This window comes from Pristiophorus japonicus, unplaced genomic scaffold (genome assembly GCF_044704955.1).
Source record: "Pristiophorus japonicus isolate sPriJap1 unplaced genomic scaffold, sPriJap1.hap1 HAP1_SCAFFOLD_312, whole genome shotgun sequence".
NCBI classification, from domain to species: Eukaryota; Metazoa; Chordata; class Chondrichthyes; family Pristiophoridae; genus Pristiophorus; species Pristiophorus japonicus.
The window spans coordinates 111,634-117,756 of record NW_027252911.1 but is presented as its reverse complement, the minus strand read 5'-3'; the positions used below and the strand labels follow the sequence as shown (position 1 = coordinate 117,756).

The 6,123-nt window shown below is 41.6% G+C and overlaps 1 non-coding gene across 1 annotated transcript; it reads left to right on the top strand.

Moving 5' to 3' along the window:
* Positions 1-3,542: 3,542 nt before the first annotated feature.
* On the top strand, positions 3,543-3,630 carry trnap-ugg (transfer RNA proline (anticodon UGG)). The gene is given in 2 exon segments: positions 3,543-3,578; positions 3,595-3,630. It is a non-coding gene; the product is annotated as a tRNA-Pro (tRNA).
* The last annotated feature ends 2,493 nt before the right edge of the window (positions 3,631-6,123 follow it).

Sequence of the window (6,123 nt, the reverse complement as noted above, 5' to 3'; positions counted from 1 at the left end):
CAAAACAAGTGGTGAAGTAGATTTTCGTGCATATTATTTCTGTTTGAATGCAAAAAGTAGGGGATGGATGTCTGACTTTGCAGTCAATAGGAGACAAGGTGACTGACAGGTTGAAGCAATGGACTGCTGATCCAGTATGCCCCCAGCTTCGTCGTTATTGTGTTAAACATTTTTTCCTAGTTTTTTTATTCAATCACATTTATCCTCATTGCCAAATTCACCTTTTACTGAAAAGGATGCAGCTCGTTGGTGAAGTAATGTCACAAAAAATAATCACTTCATCAAAGGGAAAACATTAGCAGGACGATGGAGAGGGGGACTCATGAAATCGGTCTCTGAGAGTCAGCACAGGCACGATGGGCCGAATAGCAAACTAACGTCAGAAACTGAGAGCTACGTTCCTCACTGTCGGCGGCTCGTTGGTCTAGGGGTATGATTCTCGCTTTGGGATTATAATAATTGAAATGCGAGAGGTCACGGGTTCAAATCCCGGATGAGCCCTGCCAACCTTTTGTCAAAAAACGACTTCTCAGCCGGTCGACATGTGAGAAAACTGACTTGTTTCAAATTAAAACGTGTGATTGCACTCCGTTGTTCACACAGCGTCCAAAAATCCTGGAGATTCCCAGGAGCAAAGTGAAACTCACCGAACTGAGTAAAGTTCATGTTTCTCAGATGTGCTCGGCTCTGCATCTCATTGGACAACATAAACCCCGTTTTGATTCCGGCAAATACTTGATCAGTGTATCTTCCTTTCTGCACGCATGAGCTCACCTCCATAGGGATAAGCATACATTCAACGTCAATCTCAAATTCAACGTGAAACAGACTCTGCCCTGAATATGAGTGCGTCCTGTTTCTCTCGCGCTGAAAAGATGTGAGAAGCTGGCTTTGGATTTAGTCCCTTGGCTGCCGAATTTAAACCGCACAGGTAATCAATCCGGGGTGGGCAAGCTGCCTGGTCTAATTAAAAGGCGTTCAAACCCTACTTTCCAGGCAGGTTATAGTGTTCTGGCCTCATCATTCGGTTCAACGTATCGGATCATAAGCACCGCTTCTATTGTCTGCTAATGGTTCTGCTGTTCACACTAACACCTCCTCTATCCATCCTTTGTTACTTTATTGGCCGCTTACCACTCACTTTGCCTTTTTGCATTGTGCCATTTATTATTCAATCACTCCCACGCTCCACTGTATCACAGGCATTCCCTTTTGTCCTTCCTCGCTGCCTATTTTTCCAGGCGCTATTTTCCAGGAAAAATCTGTAAACTTTACATTTTTCTTAAAATATCGGAATGATCATCTGACTGAACGTGCGCCCGGGAAATTCATCCACAGAATGTTCACGGCCTGCTGAGTTTTACAGAATGCTTTGTTTTTGTTCATTGTGTTTCTGTATCCCTTTTAAGGTGATGTGCTGGTCTGCCCGGGGTCATTCTCTGTCTCTCCAAAATGGTGTGCTATCAGTATCGGATCATTATCTATCTGTTTAAAAGGAATGTGCTGTCTGTCTCGGATTTCAAATTTCAAATTTCAAAAACTGCCTTTGGAGAGTGCAGAATTTTTAGTTTGTTGGTGTGTTTGTGTAAGTGAGAGAGTGCGTGGAAACGTTCTGCGCGTTCTTACTGTGCATTTCATGTCATGGGAGGAAAAATGCATTACATGCAACTTGAAGCCACACTGATTTGATTCAACACGCATTCAGGGACTGACTGACAGGAGAAGAGTCTGCTGTGGGATTTTGCTATTCCACCTGTGAAAGAAGGCAAATTATATAAGTTAGAAACATAGCGATTTTAGCGAGAGCTTGCGGATGGGTTGTGTGACATGATGAGCTCCTTCCCCCTTATTTTCAAATACAAATCAAATCAAGACAAGACAAGACATGACTGACTGACTGACTTTGTTTGTATAAATTTCTGTATCAATATTTATATATGCATATATTTACATACATTCCCTACTTTTTAACTTTCACAATAAATGTGCTTTTCTGTTCTGCCTGCATTGGCTCTATTACATTTGACCTCTTTCACAGCACATGCAGCTTCTGTCTGATCCTGCAGAAAAGCACTCGCGACTTTAAAAGATGGCCTTTGTTGCCCACATCTTCCCTCGTGGCTTGTCTTACACCATGGGCTTACTGTGTTTGGGAATTTACTGACTGCACACCCTGATTTCCAGTGCATTTCATGCAGTCGCACAGACTTCGTTCAATCAAAAATATGTAGATTAAGAAACAATTATTTATTTATTTCAATCAAATCAAATTCAATTTTTTGCAATAAAATTGTAAATTTATTTATTTTCTTATTATAATAAATATATATATGTTTTAAATTGTCTTTTTGTCTGGGTTGGTTTTATTTCCCTCCCTCTTTCCTGCTTGTGTATTAAATGTGGCTTCAACAACCGTCCCAGTCCCGCGTGCTCATGAGAACCGCGCTCAATCACGCACAACACAATTGCATTCAGGAATGATAGAAATTCCAATTTATTCTTCTGAAAGGGAACTGCTGTCCGTGAAGGGCAATTCTACAGCTGTGTAAGAGGGATGTGCTTCCTGTCCAGGATCATTCGGTGTCTGTTTCAACGGGATGGTTGTCAGTTCCGGTTCATCAATTGCCCCTTTAAAACGTATTTTCTCATTATCCGGATCATCCTGTACATTTAAAAAGGAGTGTGATTATCAGCTGTGATAACCGAATTGTTAAACTGTTGTGTTTCAAGATACATTGACTTTGCCTGTGTCCGTGTACATCCATATCGCAGCGCATCTGTTCATTACTCAAAATATGCTCATGTTTTCCGATATCCACTCCTTGATGTAACCCTTGTCCCAAATTTGCTCTCAATATAAAAAACAACAAATTATGCACCGACGGTAGCGGCCGCGTGGCCTAAACGATAAGGTGTCTGATTTCGATTGTAACTGTGATCTTATCAGATGATTGCAGGTTAGAGTCCGGCAGTGGTCAGCTATCGCGCTTTGTGAAATTTTATATTCTTTGTTTTGATTCTGCCTCAAAACCAACCATCTCAGACAGTCACTCACCTGAAGTAAAGGAAGGCTGTGTGCTTTAAGAAGCTAATGGCACATTTTCATCACTGTCGATCTGGTTGCACGGGCAAAACAAGTGGTGAAGTAGATTTTCGTGCATATTATTTCTGTTTGAATGCAAAAAGTAGGGGATGGATGTCTGACTTTGCAGTCAATAGGAGACAAGGTGACTGACAGGTTGAAGCAATGGACTGCTGATCCAGTATGTCCCCAGCTTCTTCGTTTTTGTGTTAAACATTTTCCCCTAGTTTTTTTATTCAATCACATTTATCCTCATTGCCAAATTCACCTTTTACTGAAAAGGATGCAGCTCGTTGATGAAGTAATGTCACAAAAAATAATCACTTCATCAAAGGGAAAACATCAGCAGAACGATGGAGAGGGGGACTCATGAAATCGGTCTCTGAGAGTCAGCACAGGCACGATGGGCCGAATAGCAAACTAACGTCAGAAACTGAGAGCTACGCTTCTCACTGTCGGCGGCTCGTTGGTCTAGGGGTATGATTCTCGCTTTGGGATTATAATAATTGAAATGCGAGAGGTCCCGGGTTCAAATCCCGGACGAGCCCTGCCAACCTTTTGTCAAAAACCGACTTCTCAGCCGGACGACATGTGAGAAAACTGACATGTTTCAAATTAAAACGTGTGATTGCACTCCGTTGTTCACACAGCGTACAAAAATCCTGGAGATTCCCAGGAGCACAGTGAAACTCACCGAACTGAGTAAAGTTCATGTTTCTCAGATGTGCTCGGCTCTGCGTCTCATTGGACAACATAAACCCCGGTTTGATTCCGGCAAATACTTGATCAGTGTATCTTCCTTTCTGCACGCATGAGCTCACCTCCATAGGGATAAGCATACATTCAACGTCAATCTCAAATTCAACGTGAAACAGACTCTGCCCTGAATATGAGTGCGTCCTGTTTCTCGCGGGCTGAAAAGATGTGAGAAGCTGGCTTTGGATTTAGTCCCTTGGCTGCCGAATTTAAACCGTGCAGGAAATCAATCCGGGGTGGCCAAGCTGCCTGGTCTAATTAAAAGGCATTCAAACCCGACATTCCAGGCAGGTTATAGTGTTCTGGCCTCAACATTCGGTTCAACGTATCGGATCATAAGCACAGCTCCCATTGTCTGCTAATGGTTCTGCTGTTCACACTAACACCTCCTCTGGTCCATCCTTTGTTACTTTATTGCCCGCTTACCACTCACTTTGCCTTTTTGCATTGTGCCATTTATTATTCAATCACTCCTACGCTCCACTGTATCACAGGCATTCCATTTTGCCCTTCCTCGCTGCCTATTTTTCCAGGCGCTATTTTCCAGGAAAAATCTGTAAACTTTACATTTTTCTTAAAATATCGGAATGATCATCTGACTGAACGTGAGCCCGGGAAATTCATCCACAGAATGTTCACGGCCTGCTGAGTTTTACAGAATGCTTTGTTTTTGTTCATTGTGTTTCTGTATCCCTTTTAAGGTGATGTGCTGGTCTGCCCGGGGTCATTCTCTGTCTCTCCAAAATGGTGTGCTATCAGTATCGGATCATTATCTATCTGTTTAAAAGGAATGTGCTGTCTGTCCCGGATTTCAAATTTCAAATTTCAAAAACTGCCTTTGGAGAGTGCAGAATTTTTAGTTTGTTGGTGTGTTTGTGTAAGTGAGAGAGTGCGTGGAAACGTTCTGCGCGATCTTACTGTGCATTTCATGTCATGTGAGGAAAAATGCATTACATGCAACTTGAAGCCACACTGATTTGATTCAACACGCATTCAGGGACTGACTGACAGGAGAAGAGTCTGCTGTGGGATTTTGCTATTCCACATGTGAAAGAAGGCAAATTATATAAGTTAGAAACATAGCGATTTTAGCGAGAGCTTGCGGATGGGCTGTGTGATATGATGAGCTCATTCCCCCTTATTTTCAAATACAAATCAAATCAAGACAAGACAAGACATGACTGACTGACTGACTTTGTTTATATAAATTTCTGTATCAATATTTATATATGCATATATTTACATACATTCCCTACTTTTTAACTTTCACAATAAATGTGCTTTTCTGTTCTGCCTGCATTGGCTCTATTACATTTGACATCTTTTACAGCACACGCAGCTTCTGTCTGATCGTGCAGAAAAGCACTCGCGACTTTAAAAGATGGCCTTTGTTTCCCACATCTTCCTTCGTGGCTTGTCTTACACCATGGGCTTACTGTGTTTGGGAATTTACTGACTGCACACGCTGATTTCCAGTGTATTTCATGCAGTCGCACAGACTTCGTTCAATCAAAAATATATAGATTAAGAAACAATTATTTATTTATTTCAATCAAATCAAATTCAATTTTTTGCAATAAAATTGTAAATTTATTTATTTTCTTATTATAATAAATATATATATGTTTTAAATTGTCTTTTTGTCTGGGTTGGTTTTATTTCCCTCCCTCTTTCCTGCTTGTCTATCACCTGTGGCTTCAACAACCGTCACAGTCCCGCGTGCTCATGAGAACCGCGCTCATTCACGCACAACACAATTGCATTCAGGAATGATAGAAATTCCAATTTATTCTTCTGAAAGGGAACTGCTGTCCGTGAAGGGCAATTCTACAGCTGTGTAAGAGGGATGTGCTTCCTGTCCAGGATCATTCGGTGTCTGTTTCAACGGGATGGTTTTCAGTTCCGGTTCATCAATTGCCCCTTTAAAACGTATTTTCTCATTATCCGGATCATCCTGTACATTTAAAAAGGAGTGTGATTATCAGCTGTGATAACCGAATTGTTAAACTGTTGTGTTTCAAGATACATTGACTTTGCCTGTGTCCGTGTACATCCATATCGCAGCGCATCTGTTCATTACTCAAAATATGCTCATGTTTTCCGATATCCACTCCTTGATGTAACCCTAGTCCCAAATTTGCTCTCAATATAAAAAAAAACAAATTATGCACCGACGGTAGCGGCCGCGTGGCCTAAAGGATAAGGTGTCTGATTTCGATTGTAACTGTGATCTTATCAGATGATTGCAGGTTCGAGTCCGGCAGTGGTCAGCTATCGCGCTTTGT